Source organism: Rhinoderma darwinii, chromosome 1 (assembly GCF_050947455.1).
Source record: "Rhinoderma darwinii isolate aRhiDar2 chromosome 1, aRhiDar2.hap1, whole genome shotgun sequence".
In the NCBI taxonomy this organism is placed as follows: domain Eukaryota; kingdom Metazoa; phylum Chordata; class Amphibia; order Anura; family Rhinodermatidae; genus Rhinoderma; species Rhinoderma darwinii.
Window position 1 is genome coordinate 630,255,276 of NC_134687.1, and position 27,644 is coordinate 630,282,919.

General features: G+C 43.9%; 1 protein-coding gene across 1 annotated transcript in view; it reads right to left on the reverse strand.

The window, feature by feature from the left end:
• LOC142656363 (uncharacterized) overlaps nt 1–21,113 on the reverse strand; it is a 57,958-nt gene extending 36,845 nt beyond the window's left edge. The window contains exon 1 of the mRNA XM_075831311.1: nt 21,045–21,113. The gene's annotated coding sequence lies outside the window, so the exon portion shown is untranslated. The remainder of the gene's footprint in view (nt 1–21,044) is intronic.
• Nucleotides 21,114–27,644: the final 6,531 nt, after the last annotated feature.

A 27,644-nucleotide genomic window follows, 5' to 3' on the forward strand; every position in this document is an offset into this window, starting at 1 on the left:
ATGCACCCCATGAAAACGGCAATGAATTCCTCAAGGGGTCTAGTTTCCAAAATGGGGTGGGGGGGGGGGGTTTCCAATGTTTTGGCACCACAAGACCTCTTCAAACCGGACATGGTGCTGTAATGACGGGGTAGGGAGACAGACAGGTGAGCCCTAATCTACCCGCCACTTAGTCCCTGCCTACTTGCACGACCTGTCCTAGGCGACGGCGTACAACCGGGTGACGGTCCCTACACTCAGTATGTGCATGACAGACAAACAAGACAAGGGTACACAGAAGCTAAGGGAAATGGAGCAGTTGCCCTCTGCAACACCGTGAGTAACAAGACTAGTGAACGAGCCGAGTCAAACCAGGAGTGAACAAGGTAACAAACGCAGAGCAGGTGCGTAGTCAGTAAAGCCAGGGTCAATATGAAGCAGAGGTCAATAGTAATAGCTGGAACGGCAGAGCCAGGAAACAAGAGAGAATCACAGGCAAAGACAAGAAGCAAATGAAGGTACATATACCCCGGGGGGGGGGGGGGGGGAGCTAGAACCGTCTGGCCAGGCTGCGATAGGTTCTCCCACTCCTCAGCCTACCAGCCTCAGGCTGGGTTCACACGACCTATTTTCAGACGTAAACGAGGCGTATTATGCCTCGTTTTACGTCTGAAAATAGGGCTACAATACGTCGGCAAACATCTGCCCATTCATTTGAATGGGTTTGCCGACGTACTGTGCAGACGACCTGTTATTTACGCGTCGTCGTTTGACAGCTGTCAAACGACGACGCGTAAAAATACAGCCTCGTCAAAAGAAGTGCAGGACACTTCTTTGGACGTTTTTGGAGCTGTTTTCTCATAGACTCCAATGAAAACAGCTCCAAAAACGGACGTAAAAAACGCTGCGAAAACGGCGCGAAAAAAGCAGCGAAAAATGAGAGTTGGTCAAAAAACGTCTGAAAAGCAGGGTCTGTTTTCCCTTGAAAACAGCTCTGTATTTTCAGACGTTTTTGGTCACTACGTGTGCACATACCCTCAGTGGTAGCAGATCGAGTCACTCTAGCAGACCTAGGAGCAGATGCAGACTGATTAACCACGGGCGTCGACACAGAAGCGGTGTCTGGCAGATTCTTTACAGGTTCCTAATAAAAAGAGGCCTCAAAATCCACCTCTACTTTGCTCTAAATTCCCGTGAAATACCTAAAGGGTTCATAAACTTTCTAAATGCTGTTTTGAAAAATTTGAGGGGTCTAGTTTCTAAAATGGGGTGTTTGATAGGTTTCTCTAATATATAGGCCCCTCAAAGCAACTTCAGAACTGAAATGGAAACTAAAAAAAAATAAAAATGAGGCAATACTTTGCTCCTTACATTATACTGATAATGAGCCGTGCCCACCCTGAGATGACCCCAGTTTTGACCGTTTGTATAAACAGAGACCCCTAGTAGACCGTTTCAGTGCCCGGTTTTCCCAAGCATTCACCCCCCGGGAATTGTATTTCTATTGATGAATCCTTGGTACATTTTAAAGGGAGGATTCAAATCCATCAGTACCTGCCGAGTAAGAGGACAAGATATGGTGTGAAGATGTATAAGCTGTGTGAGAGTGCATCAGGGTATACCTACAAATTTAGGATATAGGAAGGGAAGGACACCAGTTTTCAGCCTCCAGAATTGCCCCCCCCCCCCTTACTGGAAGTTAATGCAAAAATTATTTGGGATTTGGTGCACCAACTGCTGGACCAGGGTGAACACCTCTACCTGGATAATTTTTATACCAGCGTCCCACTCGCTTCCAGAAGTACTGCGACATGCGGCACTGCTAGAAGAAATCTGAGAGGCCTCCCTAAGACTCTGCTTGGGCAAACACCCAGAAGGGGAGAGAGCAGGGCACAATCCAGCAGCAACATATTGTTTGTCAAGTACAAGACAAGAGAGATATCCTTGTATTGACAACAATACATGCCCACACCAGACTGCATCCTGGACTACAATAGGTACAATGGGAGGGGTGGACTTGTCAGATCAAGCCCTGAAGCCCTACAGCGCCATGCGGTGTGGTAGAAGAACCTGGCTGTGCACATCATACCGAAGGCATTATATAATGCGTACGTGCTACGTCGATGTACAGGCCAGAGGGGAACTTTCCTGGAATTTCAAGAGGTGGTTATCAAGAAACTAATTTTTAGGGACCAGGAAGGGGGGGGGGGCTCCCAGTACTTCTGGAAGCGAGGCCACACGCATCGCACCAGGGCAACACTTTCCAGGAGAAGTTCCCCAAACTGGCAAGAAGGGAAAAAGTCAAAAGAGGTGCAAAGTCTGTTATAAGAGGGGGGTAAGGAAGGACACAATATATCAATGTGACACGTTTCCTGAAAAACGTAGGTCTCAGTATGAAAGTGTGTTTTAAAATGTATCATACATCCCTTGATTTTTAATCTACCCCAGTTTTACTTACCCTGATGCACTCCGCACAGCTTATCCCCCTCATCTTTCCCTTATGAGCACTGCCGTGTGCCCAGGCAGCATATAACAGCCACATGTAGGGTATTGCCATACCCGGGAGAACCCACATTAGTTTATAGGGTCTCCGGTCAAAATGCTCACTACACCTCTAGATCAATGCCTTAAGGGGTGTAGTTTTAAAACGGGGTCACTTCTCGGGGGTTTCAACTGTTATGGTACCTCAGGGGCTTCTGCATACATGACTATGCACCAGAAAATCCCCAGTAGGCCAAATGGTGGTCCTTTCCTTCTGAGCCCTCCCATGGGCCCAAACGGCAGTTATCACCACAAATGGGGTATTGCGGCACTCAGGACAAATTGGGTAACAAAAAGGAGCATTTTATTGCTTGTGAAAATAAGAAATTTTGACCTAAAACTACATATTATTGGAAAAAACTAATTTTGTTTTAATTCCCAGCCCAATTCAAATAAGTTCTGTGAAAAAACTATGGGGTCAAAATGATCACAACAACCATAAATGAATTCCTTGAGGGGTGTAGTTTCCAAAATGGGGTCACTTCTGGTGGGTTTCCATTGCTTTGATACCTCTGGGGCTCTGCAAATGCGACATGGCACCCGAAAACCAATCCAGCAAAAGCTAGACTCCTAAGAACAAATAGCGCTCCTTTCCTTCTGAGCCCTCCCATGGGCCCAAATGGCAGTTTATCACCACAAGTGGGGTATTGCTGCACTCAGGACAAAATGGGGTATTTTGTTCCCTGTGAAAATAAGACAGACATTTTGATCAGAAATTACATCTTATTGGGAAAAAATGACATTTTTTTAATTTCACAGCCCAATTCAAATACGTGCTGTGAAAAAACTGTGCGGTCAAAATGGTAACAACAACCATAAATGAATTCCTTGAGGGGTGTAGTTTCCGAAATGGGGTCACTTTTGGGGGATTCCTACTGTTTTGGCACCTCAATACCTCTTCAAACCTGGCATGCTGCCTAAAATATATTCTAATAAAAAAGAGGCCTCAAAATGCACTAGGTGCTCCTTTGCTTCTGGGGCTTGTGTTTTAGTCCACGAGCGCAGTAGGGCCACATGTGGGACATTTCTAAAAACTTCAGAATCTGGACAATACATATTTAGTAGTGTTTCTCTGGTAAAACCTGTGTTACAGAAAAAAAATTAATACAATTGAAATTCAGCAAGAAAAATGAAATTTGCAAATTTCACCTCCACTTTGCTTTAATTCCTGTGAAATGCCTAAAGGGTTAAACTTTCTAAATGCTGTTTTTAATACTTTGAGGGGTCTAGTTTTCAAAATGGGGTGTTTTATGGGGGTTTCTAATATATAGGCCACTCAAAGTCACTTCGGAAACTAACAGGTATGTTAAAAAAAAAGGCTTGAAATTTTCTAAAAAATATGAGAAATTGCTGTTTATGTTCTAAGCCTTGTAACGTCCAAGAAAAATAAAAGAATGTTCAAAAAACTATCCCAATCTAAAGTAGACATATGGGAAATGTGAACTAGTAGCTATTTTGGGTGGTATAACCATCTGTTTTACAAGCAGATGCATTAAAAGTCTTAAAAATGCAAATATTTTTTTTTATAAAGTTTCTCTAAATTTTGCAATTTTTCGCCAATAAACACTGAATATATCGTCCAAATTTCACCATTAACATAAAGCCCAATGTCTCACGAGAAAACAATCTCAGAACCGCTTGGATAGGTTTAAGCATTCCGACGTTATTACCACATAAAGTGAAATGTCAGATTTGAAAAATGGGCTCTGAGCCTTAAGGCCAAAACAAGGCTGCGTCCTTAAGGAGTTCAAAGCCATCTACTGTCCCTGCTGTGACTATTCCATAGATTCACCGTTCCCACAGTAAAGAAGGCTTGTCGCCTCTGGAGATTTTTTTCTCCAGACGGAGGGAGCGCCCCCTTGTTTTTCAGGGGATTTTACATGGAACAGGATTTCACCATATTTTTTATTTAAGTGCAATTCATATTTATAGAAGTTAATCATGTCCCCTCCCTTAGTCGTCTCTTTTCAAGGCTAAATAGGTTTAATTATTTTAATCTTTCCTCAAAACTTAGATTCTCCATGCCCCTTATTAGTTTAGTTGCTTTTCTTTGTATTTTTTCCAACTCCAGGGCATCCTTTCTATGAACTGGAGCCCAGAACTGAACTCCATATTCTGAATGAGCCCTCACTTATGCTTTGTAAAGTGGTAATATTATATCCCTGCCCCGCGAGTCCATGCCTCTTTTAATACACGACAATATCTTGCTGGCCTTTGAAGCAGCTGATTGACATTGCATGCTGTTATTTAGTTTATGATCTACAAGTACACCCAGATCCTTCTCAACAAGTGACTCTCCCAGTATAGATCACTCTAAGACATATGATGCATGCAGATTGTCGGTACCCAAACGCATAACTTTACATTTATCTACATTAAACCTAATTTGCCAAGTGGATGCCCAAACACTTAGTGTGTCCAAATCAGCTTGTAATTCACGAACATCTTCCATAGACTGAACATTACTATATAACTTGGTGTCATCTGCAAAAATAGAAATAGTGCTATTAATCCCATCCTCTAGATCATTAATAAATAAGTTAAATAATAGTGGTCCCAGCACTGAACCCTGGGGTACACCACTTATAACCGGGGACCATTCAGAGTAGGAATCATTGACCACAACTCTCTGGTCCTTGAGCTAATTTACAATCCAATTACAAACTATACTTTCTAAACTATAGTCCTTAATTTACCCATTAGACGTCTATGAGGGACATTGTCAAATGCCTTTGCAAAGTCCAAAAACGCTATATCCACAGAGGCCCCTCTGTCTAGGCTCCTACTCACCTCTTTATAAAAACAAATCAGGTTGGCTTGTGTCACTATCTGTGGGTGTGTGGACCCACTGGGCCGCACCGCCGTAGCGGGATGGTAGCTGGCCAAACTATAGTGTACCAAGAGATATATATGTACACACACACACACACACACACACACACACACACACACACACTACCGTTCAAAAGTTTAGGGTCACTTAGAAATTTCCTTATTTTTGAAAGAAAAGCACAGTTTTTTTCAATGAAGATAACATTAAATTAATCAGAAATACATTCTATACATTGTTAACCCCTTAAGGACGCAGCCTTGTTTTGGCCTTAAGGCTCAGAGGCCATTTTTCAAATCTGACATATTTCACTTTATGTGGTAATAACGTCGGAATGCTTAAACCTACCCAAGCGATTCGGAGATTGTTTTCTTGTGACACATTGGGCTTCATGTTCGTGGTAAAATTTGGTCGTATAATATATTCAGTGTTTATTGGTGCAAAATTGAGAGAAAATTTTGAAAAAATAGCATTTTTCAGAATTTAAATGCATCTGCTTGTAAAACAGACGGTTATACCACCCAAAATAGTTACTAGTTCACATTTCCCATATATCTACTTTAGATTGGCATCGTTTTTTGAACATTCTTTTATTTTTCTTGGACGTTACAAGGCTTAGAACATAAACAGCAATTTCTCATATTTTTAAGAAAATTTCAAAAGCCTTTTTTTTAAGGTACCTCTTCAGTTCTGAAGTGGCTTTGAGGGGCCTATGTATTGGAAACCCTGATAAAACACCCCATTTTAAAAAATAGACCCCTCAAAGTATTCAAAACAGCATTTAGAAAGTTTTTTAACCCTTCAGGCATTCCACAGGAATTAAAGCAAAGTGGAGGTGAAATTTGCAAATTTCATTTTTCTTGCTGAATTTCAATTTTATTAATTTTTTTTCTGTAACACAGAAGGTTTTACCAGAGAAACACTACTAAATATGTATTGTCCAGATTCTGCAGTTTTTAGAAATGTCCCACATGTGTCTCTAGTGCGCTCGTGAAATAAAACACAAGCCCTAGAAGCAAAGGAGCACCTAGTGCATTTTGAGGCCTCTTTTTTATTAGAATATATTTTAGGCAGCATGCCATGTTTGAAGAGGTGTTGAGGTGCCAAAACAGTAGGAATCCCCCAATAGTGACCCCATTTTGGAAACTGCACCCCTCAAGGAATTCATTTATGGTTGTTACCATTTTGACCGCACAGTTTTTTCACAGCACGTATTTGAATTGGGCTGTGAAATGAAAAAAATGTCATTTTTTCCAACAAAATTTGTGATCAAAATTTCTTATTTTCACAGGGAACAAAATACCCCATTTTGTTGCCCAATTTGTCCTTAGTGTGGCAATACCCCATTTGTGGTGATAAACTGCCGTTTGGGCCCATGGGAGGGCTCAGAAGGAAAGGAGCGCTATGTGTTTGTTGGAGTCCAGATTTTGGTGGATTGGTTTTGGGTGCTTTGTCGCATTTGCAGAGCCTCAGAGGTATCAAAGCAATGGAAACCTACCAGAAGTGACCCCATTTTGGAAACTACACCCCTCAAGGAATTCATTTATGGTTGTTGTTAGCATTTTGACCGCACAGTTTTTTTACCCGAACCTATTTCAATTGGGCTGTGACATTAAAAAATTGCCATTTTTTCCAATAAGATGTAATTTTTGATCAAAATTTCTTATTTTCACAGGGAACAAAATACTCCATTTTGTTGCCCAATTTCTCCTGAGTGCAGCAATACCCCATTTGTGGCGATAAACTGCCGTTTGGGACCATGGGAGGCCTCAGAAGGGAAGGAGCGCTATGTGTTCTTTGGAGTTCAGATTTTGCTGGTTTGGTTTTCGGGTGCCATGTCGCATTTGCAGAGCCTCAGAGGTATCAAAGCAATGGAAACCAACCACAAATGACCCCATTTTGGAAACTACACCCCTCAAGGAATTCATTTATGGGTGTTGTGACCATTTTGACTCCATAGTTTTTTCACAGAACTTATTTGAATTGGGCTGGGAATGAAAACAAAATTATTTTTTTCAAATAATATGTCGTTTTGGCTGAAAATTTCTTATTTTCACGAGAAACAAAATACCCCATTCAGTTGCCCAATTTGTCCTGAGTGCGGCAGTACCCCATTTGTGGTGATAAACTGCCGTTTGGGCCCATGGGAGGGCTCAGAAGGAAAGGACCACCATTTGGCCTACTGGGGATTTTCTAGTGCGAAGTCATGTATGCAGAAGCCCCTGAGGTACCAGTACAATTGAAACCCGCAAGAAGTGACCCCGTTTTAAAACTACACCCCTTAAGGCATTCATCTAGAGGTGTAGTGAGCATTTTGACCGGAGACCTACACCCCATAAACTGTAATGTGGGTTCTCCCGGGTATGGCAATACCCTCAATGTGGCTGTTATCAGCTGCCTGGGCACACAGCAGGGCCCAGAGGGGAAAGACGAGGGGGGATAAGCTGTGCGGAGTGCATCAGGGTACGTAAAATTGGGGTAAATTATAAACCAAGGGATGTATGATACATTTTAAAACACTCTTTCATACAGAGCTCTGGTTTTTCGGGACACGTGTGTCACATTGATATATTGTGTCATCCCTTATCGCCCTCTTATAGCAGACTTTGCACCTCTTTTGACTTTTTCCCTTCTTGCCAGTTTGGGGAACTTCTCCTGGAAAGTGTTGCCGCCCTGATACGATGCGTGTGGCCCCGCTTCCAGAAGTACTGGGTGCCCCCCCTTCTTGGTCCCTAAAGATTAGGTTCTTGATAATCACCTCTTGAAATTCCAGGAAAGTTCCCCTCTGGCCTGCACATCGATGTAGCACGTACACATTGTACAATGCCATCTGTATGATGTGCACGGCCAGCTTCTTATACCACACCGCATGGCGCTGTAGGGCTTCAGGATTTGATCCGACAAGTCCATCCCTCCCATGTACCTATTGTAGTCCAGGATGCAGTCTGGTTTGGGGGTGGCCTTTCCTTCATATATCCTAAACCTGTAGGTATACCCTGATGCACTCTCGCACAGCTTATACATCTTCACCCCATACCTTGCCCTCTTACCCGGCAGGTACTCGCGGAATTGAACCCTCCCTTTAAAATGTACCAAGGACTCATCAATAGAAATACACTTCTCGGGGGTGTATGCTTAGGAAAACCTGGCACTGAAATGGTCTAATAGGGGTCTCCGTTTATACAGTAATTCATACGAGACAGCAGCTGTCACAGCTCCTGTATGTGTCGGGAGGACGGCCGAAACGGCCGTTCCTCCCGAGACGCACTATTAGGTCATGGAGCGCGAACGATACAGCTGCCATGACCTAATAGTACGTCCAGGAGCGGGAAGGGGTTAATGTGCTAAATGACTATTCTAGCTGCAAACGTCTGGTTTTTAATGCAATATCTACATAGGTGTATAGAGGCCCATTTCCAGCAACCATCACTCCAGTGTTCTAATGGTACATTGTGTTTGCTAACTGTGCTAGAAGGCTAATGGATGATTAGAAAACACTTGAAAACCCTTGTGCAATTATGTTAGCACCGCTGTAAACAGTTTTTCTGTTTAGAGGAGCTATAAAACGGACCTTCCTTTGAGCTAGTTGAGAATCTGGAGCATTACATTTGTGGGTTCGATTAAACTCTCCAAATGGCTAGAAAAAGAGAGCTTTCATGTGAAACTCGACAGTCTATTCTTGTACTTAGAAATTAAGGCTATTCCATGCGAGAAGTTGCCAAGAAACTGAAGATTTCCTACAACGGTGTGTACTACTCCCTTCAGAGGACAGCACAAACAGGCTCTAACCAGAGTAGAAAGAGAAGTGGGAGGCCCCGCTGCACAACTGAGCAACAAGACAAGTACATTAGAGTCTCTAGTTTGAGAAATAGACGCCTCACAGGTCCTCAACTGGCAGCTTCATTAAATAATACCCGCAAAACGCCAGTGTCAACGTCTACAATGAAGAGGCGACTCCGGGATGCTGGCCTTCAGGGCAGAGTGGCAAAGAAAAAGCCATATCTGAGACTGGCTAATAAAAGGAAAAGATTAATATGGGCAAAAGCACACAGACATTGGACAGAGGAAGATTGGAAAAAAGTGTTATGGACAGACAAATCAAAGTTTGAGGTGTTTGGATCACACAGAAGAACATTTGTGAGACGCAGAACTGAAAAGATGCTGGAAGAGTGCCTGATGCCATCTGTCAAGCATGGTGGAGATAATGTGATGGTCTGGGGTTGCTTTGGTGCTGGTAAAGTGGGAGATTTGTACAAGGTAAAAGGGATTTTGAATAAGGAAGGCCATCACTCCATTTTGCAACGCCATGCCATACACTGTGGACAGCGCTTGATTGGAGCCAATTTCATCCTACAACAGGACAATGACCCAAAGCACACCTCCAAATTATGCAAGAACTATTTAGGGAAGAAGCAGGCAGCTGGTATTCTATCTGTAATGGAGTGGCCGGCGCAGTCACCAGATCTCAACCCCATAGAGCTGTTGTGGGAGCAGCTTGAACGTATGGTACGCAAGAAGTGTCCATCAAGCCAATCCAACTTGTGGGAGGGGCTTCTGGAAGCATGGGGAAATTTGAAATTTCTCCCGATTACCTCAGCAAATTAACAGCTAGAATGCCAAAGGTCTGCAATGCTGTAAATGGAGCATTCTTTGACGAAAGCAAAGTTTGAAGGAGAAAATTATTATTTCAAATAAAAATCATTATTTCTAACCTTGTCAATGTCTTGACTATATTTTCTAGTCATTTTGCAACTCATTTGATAAATATAAGTGTGAGTTTTCATGGAAAGCACAAAATGGTCTGGGTGACCCCAAACTTTTGAACAGTAGTATATATATATATATATACCTACACACATAAAGTGATGGAAGTAAGTATTTGATCCCTTGCTGATTTTGTAAGTTTGCCCACTGTCAAAGACATGAACAGTCTAGAATTTTTAGGCTAGGTTAATTTTACCAGTGAGAGATAGATTATATTTAAAAAAAAAACAGAAAATCACAGTCAAAATTATATATATTTATTTGCATTGTGCACAGAGAAATAAGTATTTGATCCCTTACCAACCATTAAGAGTTCAGCCACCTCCAGACCAGTTACACGCTCCAAATCAACTTGGTGCCTGCATTAAAGACAGTTGTCTTAAATGGTCACCTGTATAAAAGACTCCTGTCCACAGACTCAATTAATCAGTCTGACTCTAACCTCTACAACATGGGCAAGACCAAAGAGCTTTCTAAGGATGTCAGGGACAAGATCATAGACCTGCACAAGGCTGGAATGGGCTACAAAACCATAAGTAAGACGCTGGGTGAGAAGGAGACAACTGTTGGTGCAATAGTAAGAAAATGGAAGACATACAAAATGACTGTCAATCGACATCGATCTGGGGCTCCATGCAAAATCTCACCTCGTGGGGTATCCTTGATCCTGAGGAAGGTGAGAGCTCAGCCGAAAACTACACGGGGGGAACTTGTTAATGATCTCAAGGCAGCTGGGACCACAGTCACCAAGAAAACCATTGGTAACACATTACGCCGTAATGGATTAAAATCCTGCAGTGTCCGCAAGGTCCCCCTGCTCAAGAAGGCACATGTACAGGCCCATCTGAAGTTTGCAAATGAACATCTGGATGATTCTGAGAGTGATTGGGAGAAGGTGCTGTGGTCAGATGAGACTAAAATGGAGTTCTTTGGCATTAACTCAACTCGCCGTGGTTGGAGGAAGAGAAATGCTGCCTATGACCCAAGCATGGAGGTGGAAACATTATGTTTTGGGGGTGTTTTTCTGCTAAGGGCACAGGACTACTTCACCGCATCAATGGGAGAATGGATGGAGCCATGTACCGTCAAATCCTGAGTGACAACCTCCTTCCCTCCACCAGGACATTAAAAATGGCTCGTGGCTGGGTCTTCCAGCACGACAATGACCCAAAACATACAGCCAAGGCAACAAAGGAGTGGCTCAAAAAGAAGCACATTAAGGTCATGGAGTGGCCTAGCCAGTCTCCAGACCTTAATCCGATCGAAAACTTATGGAGAGAGCTGAAGATCCAAGTTGCCAAGCGACCGCCTCGAAATCTTAATGATTTACAGATGATCTGCAAAAAGGAGTGGGCCAAAATTCCATCTAACATGTGTGCAAACCTCATCATCAGCTACTAAAAATGTCTGACTGCTGTGCTTGCCAACAAGGGTTTTGCCACCAAGTATTAAGTCTTATTTGCCAAAGGGATCAAATACTTATTTCTCTGTGCACAATGCAAATAAATATATATAAATTTTAACAATGTGATTTTCTGGGGTTTGTTTTATATAATCTATCTCTCACTGGTAAAATTAACCTAGCCTAAAAATTCTAGACTGTTCATGTCTTTGACAGTGGGCAAACTTACAAAATCAGCAAGGGATCAAATACTTATTTCCTTCACTATATATATATATATATATATATATATATAGAATTGTTTTTTTACGGCATTCATCGAGCGGTTAAACAACGCTATATTATATATAGTTCAGACTTTTACAGATGCGGCGATACCAGTTATGTTAACTTTTATTTTTTTTAACATTGATTTAGGGGAAAAATGTGAAAAGGTTTTTTTTTCAACTTTTAATACTTTTTGGACCAAAGAAAAACTTTAAAATGTAGCTAAACGTTTGACAAACTTCTGACATGTCATAGTGACATGTCAGAAGTTTGGATTGGTGGGGGTCCGAGCACTGAGACCCCCACAAATCTCTAGAATGAGGCAGCTGAAGCGTTCGTGTGAGCGCTCAGCCGCTTGGTGTCTGTTCGACCTTTTCCGGAAAACCGATGTATCGGAGTACGGGCGCATAGACTTTCTATTGAGTCCGTACACAGATACATTTATTTCCGAAAATAGCCGAACAGACACGAAGCGGCTAAGCACTCACACAAGCGCTTCAGCTGCTTCGTTCTAGCAATTGGTGGGGGTCTCAGTGCTCGGACCCCCACCAATCCAAACTTCTGACATGTCACGATGACATGTCAGAAGTTTGTCAAACGTTTAGTTACACTTTAACTGTTTTTTTGTTTTTTTTTATTAGTCCCCCTAGAGGACTTGAAGCAGGGATGGTTGGATCGCTTGCATGATATACTGCAATACTAATGTATTGCAGTATATCGTGATTCTGACAGTCTCATTTGAAGCCCTGCCGGAGGCAGAGCACCAAAGGAGTACAAAGATGGCAGACCTGGGGGGCCCCCAGGTTGCCGTAACCATTGTAACCGGCCGATTGTGCCATGGGGGGCGCAATATATTGTTTGAGGGGGCTCCCCCATGATTCTAACAAGTTAAATGCCGCGGTTGCGATTGACCGCTGCATTTAAGGTGTTAAACGGGCAGAATCAAAGTGATCTTTTATTCCGCCCATTGCAGTGAGGTGTCATCCGCTGTGTATGGAGCGCGCTCAGCCGGTGAGCGCGCTCCATACTTCCCCTTAACCTTTATCACGCACAGTTACATGATAATGCGTTCAGGGGTTAACTTGCATTTCAAATGGTCACGCTTGGTATCAAATGTGATTATTTGACATTTGGGCATTTCTATTTTCAATGTTATTTTGTAACAAAATGATCTCCTTATCCTGTTCCCTAGTCCTCTCCCCACAGTCTATTTCTCCCCCCCCAACATAGTCTGATCACTCTCTAAACTAACTACCCCTTTATTTTTTTCATCGACCCCCTTCCTAAGCTCTAGTTTAAATACTCCACCACCCCAGCTAGAATTCTCTCCCCCAGCACAGCGGACCCTCTTCCATTCAGGGGCAAATCATCTGCAGAATAGTTTGTAACCCAATAAAAAGTCAGCCCAGTGCTCTAGGAACCCAAAGCCTTCTCCTCTACACCAAGACTTCAGCCATGCATTTAACTCCCTGAGTTCCCGCTGTCTTTCCTGTGATGCGCATGGCACAGGCAGTATTCCTGAGAATACAACCTTGGAAGTCCTTCCCTTCAGCTCGTAGCCTAGTTCTTTAAAATTATTCTTAAGTCTCCTCCACCTACCATTTATTCTGTCGTTGGTTCCCACATGGACCACAATAGCTGGATCATCACCAGCCCCTCCCCGTAATTTATCAACCCGTTTCACCACCTGCCGAACCCTGGCACCAGGGAGACAGCAAACCATTCGGTTGAGGCAGTCTTGGCGGCAAATTATTCCATCCGTCTCCCTGATTATAGAACCCCATACAAATACTAATTGTCTTGCCCTACCTACATTACCATCTCGCCGACTACTAGTTGGGCTGTCCTCCCGGCTATTAGGCCTCATGCACATGGCCGTGTCCATAATCACAGCCGCGAGCACGGCCGGCCGCCGACGCCTGCGGGCTGCATTTTTGTGCCGTGCTCCCATACAAAGAATGGGAGCACAGCCCGCAAATTCCGAAAAGCAGGACATACTCCATATTTCCCGGCAAGGTTCTACGGCATGTACACCTTTCCTTAGCGTTAGGAAAGGGTGTCCGCGGCGAACGAACCAGACGTGTCCGTAATTGCAGACCGTATTGCAGTCCACAATTACGGAGTTTTTCCACGCTCGTGTGCATGGGGCCTTAGGGAGATCAGTATCCACTAGGACTGCCATTACGAAGACTAACACCCTCGCATCATCACCTAACTTGGCAATTTTGCTTGGAATAACAGAAACAGGAGTGGCCTTCCTTTTCTTGGACCCTTTTCTACTGCCCCTAACTACATTAAAGAGGCTCTGTCACCAGATTTTGCAACCCCTATCTGCTATTGCAGCAGATAGGCGCTGCAATGTAGATTACAGTAACGTTTTTATTTTTAAAAAACGAGCATTTTTGGCCAAGTTATGACCATTTTTGTATTTATGCAAATGAGGCTTGCAAAAGTACAACTGGGCGTGTTGAAAAGTAAAAGTACAACTGGGCGTGTATTATGTGCGTACATCGGGGCGCGTTTACTACTTTTACTAGCTGGGCGTTCTGATGAGAAGTATCATCCACTTCTCTTCAGAACGCCCAGCTTCTGGCAGCGCAGACACAGCCGTGTTCTCGAGAGATCGCGCTGTGAAGTCACTTCCCCAGGTCCTGCATCGTGTCAGACGAGCGAGGACACATCGGCACCAGAGGCTACAGATGATTCTGCAGCAGCATCGGCGTTTGCAGGTAAATCGATGTAGCTACTTACCTGCAAACGCTGATGCTGCTGCAGAATCAACTGTAGCCTCTGGTGCCGACACGATGCAGGACCTGTGAGTGACGTCACAGATCTGCACTGCCAGAAGCTGGGCGTTCTGAAGAGAAGTGGATGATACTTCTCATCAGAACGCCCAGCTAGTAAAAGTAGTAAACACGCCCCGATGTACGCACATAATACACGCCCAGTTGTACTTTTACTTTTCAACACGCCCAGTTGTACTTTTGCAAGCCTCAATTGCATAAATACAAAAATGGCCAAAACTGCTCGTTTTTTAAAAATAAAAACGTTACTGTAATCTACATTGCAGCGCCGATCTGCTGCAATAGCAGATAGGGGTTGCAAAATCTGGTGACAGAGCCTCTTTAACCCAGAAACTTACCTGGTCCTGCTGACCCATGTCTTCACCCTCCAGATCTATCCCACTAACTGCGTGCCCAGTCGGCGGCATGCTCCGCTCAAGATTGTCTATCGCCCTCAGTGTTGCATTCTGCTCCTCCAGATCTCTAATGCGAGTTTCCAATTGAACAACATGCTCACATCTGCCACAGAGGTATTCACCCTGGAACTCCTGCTCCAGTCATGCATAGTCATGGACAAAATTGTTGGTTCCCTTCTATTAAAGAAAGAAAATCCCACAATGGCCACTGAAATAACTTGAAACTGACAAAAGTAATAATACATTTTAATTTACTGAAAATCAACTAATGTAAATCAGACATTGCCTTTGAATTGTGGTTCAACAGAAAAATAAAAAATAAATAAAAAAACTAATGAAATTGGTCTGGACAAAAATGATGGTCCCCTTAACGTAATATTTTGTTGCACGACCCTTCGAGGCAATCACTGCAAAACAAACGATTTGTGTAACTCTCGGTGAGACTTCTGCCCCTGTCCACAGGTATTTTGGCCACTCCTCGGGAGGACACTGCTCCTGTTTTTCTGTTGAACCACAATTAGGGTATGTGCACACACACTAATTACGTCCGTAATTGACGGACGTATTTCGGCCGCAAGTCCCGGACCGAACACAGTGCAGGGAGCCGGGCTCCTAGCATCATACTTATGTACGACGCTAGGAGTCCCTGCCTCTCCGTGGAACTACTGTCCCGTACTGAAAACATGATTACAGTACGGGACAGTGGTCCTGCAGCGAGGCAGGGACTTCTAGCATCGTACATAACTATGATGCTAGGAGCCCGGCTCCCTGCACTGAGTTCGGTCCGGGACTTGCGGCCGAAATACGTCCGTCAATTACGGACGTAATTAGTGTGTGTGCACATACCCTTAAAAAGCAATGTATGGCAAACTGTGCACTGAAGAAACTCTCCAACCTTGCTATCCATTATCCCAGTTACAAAAGTTTCATTTGAAAAAGTAAAAGAAAAGAAGAGTACTTACAGGGACTTTAAAGGGGCTTTCCAGGGATACAACATTTTTGTACTTATACTCTATGTCTAAATTAAATAAACTTCCTAATATAAAATGTGTCAAATATCGCAACACACTTGTTCCTATTCCCCCCCCCACCCTTACCTCCGGCCGGCCGGAAGTTCTGCTTTTCATTCAAGTCTTTTTTTACTTCGACACACGCTCGTGCACGAGCGTTATTATGCAGACAGACCTGTGTCGATACCTCACTGGGTATCGACACGGGTCTGTCCTTGAAACATAAGCAGAAAATGAACGGCGCTGGCATTGAGGAGGCTGTGAACCAGTGGGCCTCAAACCCGGGTCTACGTCAGAAGTCCTGGGTTTGAGACATAATATTGTATCACAGCCTCCTCAATGCCCGCCCCATTCATTCTCTGCTTAGGTTTCAATTCCGGCACCATTTACTTTGTGCCCTTTCAGATAACTCAGTGCTCGTGCACTGCCCATAGCAAAATTGTTTCTCCCTGGAAAATCCCTTTAACTCCTCTTTTCAACTCAGGTTTAATGGGGTATTCCGATTACAAGTTATCCCCTATCCGTAGGGTAAGGGGTAACTTGCTGATCGGTGGGTGTCCGACAGCTCGGACCCCCACCGTTTACGAGAACGGGGAGTCTGAAGTCGCAGGAACACCAAGTTTGAACCGAGCGGCAGGTCGCTCATGCGCACTGCCGCTCCATTCATTCTGTATGGGAGCGCCAGAGATAGCCAAGTGCAGTGTTCAGCTTTTTCTGGGGGTGCCATAGAGACTGAATGGAGCGGCAGTGCGGATGAGCGACCTGCCGCTCGGTTCAAACTTGGGGTTCTGGCAACTTCGGGCTCTTCTCGGAAACGGTGGGAGTCCGAGATGTCTGATACCCACCGATCAGCAAGTTACCCCTACGGATAGGGGGTAACTTTTTGTAACCGAAATACCCCTTTAATAACTCCACTTTTTCGCAAGCCACTTAGTCATCCAAGCCGAATGAGAGCCAGCCTGTGTGGTGCCAAATCCTATCCCCGTTTTGGAACACACTCTGCACCTTTTGTGTCACCATAATCTGAGAGGGATAACATTTTTTTGTCGACGGCACTGTGTGAATGCTTAATTTTTGCGGAAAATCTGTAGTTTTCATTGGTACCATTTTGGGGTACATGCGACTTTTTGATCAGTTCTTATGCAGTATTATGGAAAGCAATGTGACCCAAAAAAAGCAATTCTGGTATTGCTTTTTATTATTATTTACTGCGTTCAGCGTGCGCTATAAAGGTCATTAACTTTACTCTGCCGGTCGATAGGATTACGGCGATACCATGCATATATAGTGTGTTATTTATTGCACAATAAAATCACTTTTTTTTATTTCTTTAAATCATTTATTTATGGGGTCGTCATTTTTCAAAGAGCCATAGCTTTTTTGCGTCGACGCAGTTGTGTGAGGGCTTGTTTTTTGCGGGATGGGCTGTAGTTTTTATTGGTACCATGTTGGGGTACATGGGACTTTTTGATCACTTTTTATTCCTTTTTTTGGAAGTAGAGGTGACCAAAAAACAGCAATCCCGGCATTCTTCTTTAGAATTTTTTTTCATGCCATATACAGTGCAGGAAAAATAACTAAATACTTTTAGAGTTCAGGTCGTTACGGACGTGGCGATACCAAGTATTTATAGATTTTGAATGTTTTTTTATAGAAAAAAAACTGCAAAAAGATAAAAAACTGCCTTTTATCTCATATCTCTAAAGTTTTTTTTAGTCCTACTAGGATACTTGAAGGCATGAAGCCCTGATCGCTATTCTAATACATTGCAATACATTAGAGCTGTCAACTCTACGGCTGCAGAACATCTGTCTATATGATGGTCATGTCCGCTGTTCCCACACGGCAGAACTTTACACTCCTCATGTTGGAGCGATTATAAGAGCAGCGCAGATCAGTCACTGGTTACAGAGTGTTCACACATGGCCAGATGTGGCCGCCTACGGTACGGAGATCATTTATGTTGGGGCCCCCTGACCCCCACAACTAACACGGGGCCCTCCGCGACAACACTTCTAGACATCAGTCTCTTTATTTCTATGACGATTTCTTTTTTTCATTGTCACATTTCAAGAGCCATACTGTTTTTACTTTCCATCGAGTTGTATGAAGACTTGGCCTTTGCAGCCCCTTTACCATTTACTGCACATCGGCGGAGCGTCCCATAAACTTACTGCGCAGGGAACGGCAGCACGACCCCATTCAGGTAAATGGGATGGACCGCAGCGGGTGGTTGGAAGCGCCACTGTGAGGGGACACAGCGCTATATCCTTTATATTCGGGATCGGTGGGGGTCCCAGAGGTCTGATCCTAGAGATATGACTTTACTACATAAGATGGGAATAACCCTTGAATTACCGGTGGTCAGAATCCCTATAAGAACAGGGAGGAGCGGGCACTTTGGAATATTTTGACAGTGGACACGCTCGGGATTGGGATGTAATATTGGGTATGGTCAGCGTTACAGATATTTACCCTCATCGAGCTCCGCAACCCCTAAAGATTAATACCCGGTATGTCCTACGTCTGCCAGACATCTGTAACCCCTCGTATACCGCCATGTCCTACGTCCGCCTGACATCTGTAACCCCTCGTATACCGCCATGTCCTAAGTCTGCCTGACATCTGTAACACCTGGTATACCGCCATGTCCTACGTCTGCCTGCCATCTGTAACCCCTCATATACCGCCATCCGGTATGTCCTACGTCTGCCTGACATCTGTAACCCCTCGTATACCGCCATGTCCTAAGTCTGCCTGACATCTGTAACACCTCGTATACCGCCATCAGGTATGTCCTACGTCTGCCTGACATCTGTAACCCCTCGTATACCGCCATGTCCTACGTCTGCCTGACATCTGTAACCCCTCGTATACCGCCATCCGGTATGTCCTACGTCCGCCTGACATCTGTAACCCCTCATATACCGCCATCCGGTATGTCCTACGTCTGCCTGACATCTGTGACCCCTCGTATACCGCCATGTCCTACGTCTACCTGACATCTGTAACCCCTCGTATACCGCCATGTCCTACGTCTGCCTGACATCTGTAACACCTCGTATACCGCCATCCGGTATGTCCTACGTCTGCCTGACATCTGTAACCCCTCGTATACCGCCATGTCCTACGTCTGCCTGACATCTGTAACCCCTCGTATACCGCCATCCGGTATGTCCTACGTCCGCCTGACATCTGTAACCCCTCATATACCGCCATCCGGTATGTCCTACGTCTGCCTGACATCTGTGACCCCTCGTATACCGCCATGTCCTACGTCTACCTGACATCTGTAACCCCTCGTATACCGCCATTTGTCTAGGACTGAAATGCCATTTCCTTCTCAGTCTGTTGTATTGTGTTCTGTGAGTCTCCCTGTGGTCTGACACCAATTCACTGCAGATCTCATGTTCTATCCCTGGTACCAAAGACGACTGGACAAGGAGTCTGCACAGCGACATCTGGAGGTGCCCATTTACCTGTAAATATCCCCCTTTTCCTGATAAGTAGTGAATTCTGCCCTCGGTAATGGAAATTCCTCTTAGGGGATTTTTCTGCTTCTAATTTTGCCCTGATGTACACCACCAAAATGAATTAAACACAAATGAAAAAGGAAAGGGGAAATGTAAGGAAGAGAAGGGCAAGAAGCATAAGGATCAAAAGATCTCTTGAAAAAGAAAAAATAATAAAACAACCAGCTAAGGCCCCATGCACATGACCGTACTTTTTCCCTCCAGTAAATACGGACCCGTTTTCTCTGCTATATTGCACTGCACTAATCGGCAGCCCCCTCTCTATCCAGCACTGATAGAGAGAAGAGGCAGCTGATCAGTGCTGGATAGAGAGAAGGGGCAGTAAGCTAGAACGGGGTTTAGGGCGCCCTGTCCTAGAGATAAGTGCAGGATAAGAGGTGGGACCGCATCTATCGGACTTTTATGGCATATCCTCTGGATATGCCATAATTATCCAAGATGGGAAAACCCCTTTAAAGAAGAACTTCCATGAAAAATGCTATTGCTGTGCCCATTTGTAATGGGTATCTTGTGTACGTAAATTATATTTCTTTTCTCACCGAGCGTCTACCTTTCAATCCACAGTCAACACGGTCCACACCGTGCCCCCTCCGTCAACAAGGCCCACTGTGGGCGCATCTTATATGGACAGACACGCCAGGGGCTGTTCAAAGCCGGAGTCCCCAGCCAGAGTGACGGCAACGCTCTGGCCGGGTATTCTGGCCCTGGGGAAGCCTCTGTGGTCACATATATATCTATATCGGGAGCTCCCAGATGCATAGCGTACGTTTATCGTATACCTGTGACGAATGCCATACCGTGACATCCATCACCTATAGGCTCCCTTATTAAAAACCATAGAAGATTGGGGTATAAGTTTTTTCTGGGACCCCTCAGGATGAAATAATGTGGTCTACGATATACCATCCCTCAACAAAAAGGTATACCGATGCATACCAGTGCGACGCAGACCAAAAGGACACTATTGGTCTCCGTCGGAATAAAGGAGCCCTATGAACACGTTTATCGTGTCAGGCACAGGGATTTGTCTGAGGGTGGTCCAGGAGCCCCGAGGGGTCTGACAACATCTAGGGCAGACTGGGCTAGTTGGCATCGGCTTCCTCGCTGGTGCTGATTGGAGGAGACAGAAGCTGCTCCACCTATCAGCATTAACTTGACCCCCCCTCCAGTCAAGTTCCTCTGCGGCCAAGTGCAAGTGACGTCACATAATTCACTGACCACAAGATGTTACTTATCACCAGTGAGGAGGGGCACAAAGCAAGCGCCTGCCTCCGGCTCCTGTACGTGTATGAATATATATATATATATATACACGCCACTTTAGCTATATATACATAGGTTTGTGCGCTCCCCCGGGACATCCACGTTGACGGGGATGATAAACAGCAGTATGTGATCCTACCTCCTTCTACAGTCATGTCCCATCTCACCAGCAACTACAACCTCATATTACCTTACCGCTGCCATAATGGCTGATAACAGACAGAGAGCAATAGCATTAACTATCAGATATACTCACCAAACCAGCGCCTGCGCCCTATCGCTTATACTACAATAGCTGAAGGACCTGTGACGATCTCACGGTCATGTGACCGGCGAATAAGGGGCGGAGCTTACCAGTGGAGGGACGTGGTGGAAGAAGGACCTGTGATGATGTCACCACCATGTGACGAGGGCAGGAAGAGGCAGAGCTGAGGTAGTGTTTGATGGACCTGTGATGATAATCACGTGACATGAGGGGGATTCAGCGTTATCTCTTATTTTTTTAGGTTGTCAGCAATTGTGTGAGAGCTGGAGCCAGGGGAATGCTGGGAGTTGTAGTCCTCTCTTATACCACGCCCTGTAATGTCCTGTGATATCCAATAATAACAGTCTGGACTTGCTGGGAGTTGTAGTTCTCTCTTATACCTCCTCCCTGTAATTTCCTCTGTCACATAACAGCCGGAACATGCTGGGAGTTGTAGTTCTCTGCACTTATACCTCCTCCCTGTAATGTCCTCTATCACATAATAACAGGCTGGACATGCTGGGAGTTGTAGTTCTCTCATACCTCCTCCCTGTAATTTCCTCTGTCACATAATAACAGCCGTAACATGCTTGGAGTTGTAGTTCTCTGCTCTTATACCTCCTCCCTGTTATGTCCTCTGATATCCAATAATAACAGCTTGGACATGCTGGGAGTTGTAGTTCTCTCATACCTCCTCCCTGTAATGTCCTGGCTGTTATTATGGGATATCAGAGGACATTACAAGAAGTATACGAGGAGAGGACTACAACTCCCAGCATGTCCAGGCTATTATTATGGGATATCTATGGACATTACGGGGAGGAGGTATAAGAGGAGAGAACTACAACTCCCAGCATGTCCAGCCTGTTATTGTGATATCAGAGGACATTACAGGGAGGAGGTATAAAGAGGCGAGAACTACAACTCCCAGCATGTCCAGACTGTTATTATGTGATATCAGAGGCTATTACAGGAAGGAGGTATAAGAGGAGAGAACTACAACTCTCAGCATGTCCAGGCTGTTATTATGTGATATCAATAGACATTACAGGGAGGAGGTATAAGAGAGGACTATAACTCCCAGCATGTCCAGGCTGTTATTATGGGATATCAGAGGACATTACAGGGAGGAGGTATAAGAGAGAACTACAACTCCCAGCATGTCCAGGCTGTTATTATCGGATATCAGAGGACATTACAGGGAGGAGGTATAAGAGAGAACTATAACTCCCAGCATGTCCAGGCTGTTATTATGGGATATCAGAGGACATTACAGGGAGGAGGTATAAGAGAAGAGAACTACAACTCCCAGTATGTCCAGACTTATGTGATATCAGAGGACATTACAGGGAGGGGGTATAAGAGGAGAGAACTACAACTCCCAGCATTCCCCTGGCTCTCACACAATTAGGGCTCGTTTACACGAGTGTGTTATTCGTCTGTGCGACGCGCGTGATTTTCACGCGTGTCGTATGGACCTATGTTAGTCTATGGGGCAGTGCAGACAGTCCGTGATTTTTACGCAACGTTAGTCCGTTGCATAAAACTCACGACATGTTCTATATTTATGCGTTGCTCGGGCATCACGCACCCATTGAAGTCAATGGGTGCGTGAAAACCACGCGTGCCACACGGAAGCACTTGACGAGCATGATTTGTGCAACAGCTGTCAAACTCTGAATGTAAACAGAAAAGCACCACGTGCTATTCTGTTTACAAACATCCAAACGGCGTGTCATAATGATGGCGGCTGCGCGAAAATCACGCAGCCGCGCATCATACGGGGCTGACACACGGAGCAGTTAAGTGCCTTTTGCGCACGCAAAGCGCCGCGTTTTTTGCGTGCGCAAAACGCACACGCGCGTGTAAACCCGGCCTTATAGAAGAGAAAACACTGAATCCATTACTTCTCCCTACAGCCCCGCCCCTCATGTCACGTGATCATAATCACAGGTCATTTGTCCATAACTCATACTCTCCACTAATAAGCTCCACCCCCTTATGTATTGATCACATGGTGGTGTCATCATTGCAGGTCCTTCATCTGGTGTGGCGATAGAGGTAGAGAGAAAGTGCTTGTGCATGACTGGTAGAAACAATAAGGTCTTAGAACTGTGCTGCTGACTGGAGAGGTGACACTGCTGGGAATGCTGGGAAATTCTACAGTAACAGCACTGGAGGTGTCTGGGTAATGACTGTATCATTGTGTGTGTCAGGTTCCTATAAGGTGTCAGGATGTCACTGTCTATTTCTCCATGGAGGAGTGGGAGTATCTAGAAGGACACAAGGATCTGTACGAGGAGGTCATGATGGAGAACTGCCGGCCGCCCATATCACAAGGTAAGAAGAGACAGATGCATATGTTATCCATTACTATGGGACAGCCGCAATCGTTTCAAGTAATCAAAAAATTTGATTTTTACTCTATAAAGTCCCTTATAATTGGGGAAAAAATGAAACCAGTAAATTACGCATAATTGGTATCGCCGCATCCGTAATGACCTGAACTATAATAATTATTCTGATATTGTAAAAGTGAATGTTGTAAAAAAAAAGAAACACAAAGTCAGAACTGCTGTTTTTTTTTTTATTAACTTGCCTTACAAAATATGAAATAAACAATGACCACAAAGTTGCATCCACTAAAAAACTGTAGCATTAAAAACTACAGCTCAGGTCGGCACATTACGAGCCCTCACACGGCTCCGTTGATAAAAAAAAATGTTATTACTCTGAGAATGGCAACACAAAAAAATATAATTTAAAAAAAAAAGTTATTTTATTGAAAAAAAAAGTTGTAAACTATAAAGACAATATATACTCTAAGCTTGGTATTGGCGGAATGGTACTAACCCACAGAATAAAGTTAACATCTCAATTATACCACACGAGGAACGCTGTAAAAACATAAAAGCTATGCCGGAATTGCTGTTTTTTTACTACGCCTTCATGAATACACCACCAGGAGGAGAGGAGAGGAAACCAGGAGAGAAGCATAGAAACCCCCCTCCTCGTCTTCTCACGTTGTTGCCAGGCCCTTAGGACATGGAGAAGCAGTATCCTGCAGGTTCTGGATCTTTATCTTATTGCACTGGTGTGTCTCTCCCTGCTCCGATGTTGGGCTGGAAAGCGGGGAGGGTTCCAGAGTATGGAGCTCCATTCCAAAATGGGGGACGCGGTTTCTCCAGCTCCTTGGTTTAAGGCAGGAACCGCCATGTTCCCGCATCGCAGCATCGAAGTGTGATCTGGGGTCAGTGACTGGGTAAGATTCGGGGATTCCCCTTGGGCAATAGAATCGCTTCTCTGCATTGCCTTCTCTGTTACTGTCTGTTTCCAGCTCACGTGCGGTCGCTGAGCCAACATCTTAAAGGGGCATCACCCACTTCTTGACACCAGTTTGAAATTTAAAATATGCGCCCTTTCTCTTTATATTTTTTTTTTCTCTTTCCTCCATTTTTTTCATGCCTTTTTAGGGAGTAAAGGAGGGGCTCCAGAAAAAATTGTACGACAAAGAATGTGGAATCTGTACAAAAACATTGACAGCATCTTATCGAAAAAAAAAAAAAAAGAGCTTAACACTGCTTTAACTTGCAGAAAAGTTCCCTCTTCCCCTAGACCCTTCGCTTCCGAGGTCACTCCTTCTGGGCTGAAATATTTTGAAGAGGAGGAAGAGATTGATGTTATCGAAAGTGATTCTTCAGATGACAATTCAGGGAGGCCTCCTTTTTCTTATTTTTTTTTCTAGCGGAGGATGCAGTTAACCTTCTCAAAGCGGTCAGAGTGATCATGAAAATTGATGTAGTGAAGGAACCCAGATTAATACAAAATCAAATGTCCTCCTCACTGTAGTTTGGGACGCGGTGCCCAGCAATCAGAAAATTATCACTTACCCTTTGGATAGGTAATAATTTATAATTTTGGGAAAACCCCTTTAAGAATATCCTGGGAAGCAATTACAGCTTCCTTCAGGCCAGGCATGCACCAACCTGCATGTCGAGGCACCTAAGAATTGGATTACACCAAATTAAGGAACATCTCAACTCCATGGCACCCCAGGAGCAGATTCTAGACTTTATTTCGGATGCATCGGCCAATACAGTAAGATTGAGTTCCAGGGCAGCTGCCCTCAAAATTCGCCCAGAAGAAGTATGTGGCTGCGCTCTTGGCTGGGAGATACAGGGTCAAAATCCTGTTTACTTTCCATTTCATGTGAAGGATAACGGATCTCTGGGTTAGGTCTAGATGACATCCTTGAGAATGCTCCAGATTAAAAAGAAAACAAAAAAACATTGTCTGACACTATTTTTATTTATTTTTTTCAACAGAGATGTTTCGTTCGAAACCCAAAAAGTAACTCACAGGATTGTAGAAAGAAAGACACCTCTCTGGCAAATGGCAGAAGTCGAAAGGCTTTCTCTTCAATCCCAACAGTTACCTAGGTTAAAAAAAACTCCCAATGAGTCCAGAAGCCAATTACGAGAAAGGCTACAGAATTTGGTGGGAAATTTTGTTCAGCTGATGGATTTTAGACATAATCAGGGAAAGATACGACATCAACTTCATATCCATTCCCTCAAGAAATTTCCAAGTCCTCCTCTGCTTTGTCCACCTTCCCATCAAGAAGCCCTGTGTAAAAGAGGTCGATATTCTACTGCAAAAATCAGTAGTAATTTCAGTCCCAGAAATACAAAAATGCCTAGGTTTACTCCGCAACCCTGTTTCTTGTAACAACACTAAATGGAAAGTTCAGGGTAATAATCGACTTGAAACATCTCAACAAGTTCGTCCGCAATCACATTCAAGGATTGAGACAATTTCCTTAACCATAAAGTTTAAACTTAGGGTGCTTTTACATGGGTCATGTAAATGATCGCCAACGAGATAGCTCGATGGTCGGCTCTCGTTTGCTCCTTTAACAAGGAGCTATGTATGGGGACGAGTACTTGTTATTACGATCGCTCATCCCCATGCATTACTATCATGTCGGCAGCGTGTCTCCCTTACACAGGGAGATGTGCTGCCGACAACGATAATATTTTCTGCATTTAAAAGGATATAATCAGCCGATGAACGAGTGTTTGCTCATTCATCAGTTGATCGTTGCCTGTTTTACTTCTGTGAACACTCGTTTGCCCAATAATTGGCCAGTGTAAAAGGGCCTTTAGTACGGCAAGACTGCTATCTAGGATCAATAGATCTGCAGGACGCATATTTTCTTGTGTCCCATTAGGTTTGCAATTCGAGAGGGAATAATTCAATATTTATAGTGGTGTTTTACCTTTTGGTCTTTCGAGTGCCCACGAGGAATCTTTACAAAGGTGATGTCAGATGTGACAGCTTTTCTACATTTCAAGGGTATAATCATCATCCCATACTTGGCTGCAATTAGGTCATACGACTCAATTCTCTAGTTGCCTAGTCATCTATAGATCATCCTACAGCTGCTGTCCTTTTTTTGGGCTGGATAGTAAACCAAGAAAAGCTAGATCTAACTCCCAGACCAATCCAAAGTGTTCCTGGGTGTTCTTTTAGATTCTCTGTTACAGATGGAGAACAACAGGCTGATATAAACAGTCTTTTCCTTCAGCTTTCAGAGATCGTCTTCCATCGGAGAAATGATGTCCATCATGGGTCTTTTGACTTCTTGCATTTCCTCTGTCAAGTGAGCCCGATTCCATTCCAGAGTGCTTCAGGCCTATCTAGTCTCTTATTGGGACAGGAAGCAGGAGTCTATCAACAACAAATGAATAATTACCCACTCCGTTAACCCCTTAATGACCGGGCATGTTTGTACCTTAATGACCAAGCCAGATTTGTCAAATCTGGTATGTGTGACTTTATCAGAGAATAACTCTGTGAAAGTTTTGAATATCCAAGTAATTCTGACATTGTTTTTTCGTCACATGTTGTACTTTATTTTAGTGGTAAAAGTAGACTGATACGATTTGCGGAAATTAGTAAAAAAATAGAAAAATGGAAGAAATTTTGTAAAAATTACCATTTTCCCCTATTTTTAACTGCAATATGTCACATATGTACACACATACTGTACAATTTTTTTAATTAAATATATATTTCTATCTCTCTTTACTCCATTTTGGCAGCACTTTTGAAAAAATAAAATAAATTTTCAGCAATTTAGAGGACTTACAAATTGAATAATAATTTTATAAATTTTGAAGTACATTTTGTTTTCCGGCACCAAGCCAGGTTTTCAGAGGCTCATAGGTCTCAGAGTGATGGAAACCCCCACAAATGACCCTATTTAGAAAACTAGACCCCTTAAGGTATTTACCTAAGGGTATAGTAAGTATTTTGACGCCACAGTTTTTTGCTAAATTTAATACATAGCAGGTGAAAAAAAAAATAATTTCACTTTTTTTCATAAAAGTATCAGTTTGAAGACCAATTTCTTTGTAAAGCGACCATGAGAATGAAGAAACACACCACAAAATCTATCACCCTCTTTCTCCTGTTTTCAAAAATGCCCCCATTGTGACCCTAATGCGCTGCCTGGACACACGGCAGGACCCAAAATGAAGGGAGCACCCGGAGGCTTTCAGGACTCATATTTTGCTTGAAAATGTTTTAGGCCCCACTGTACATTTGGAG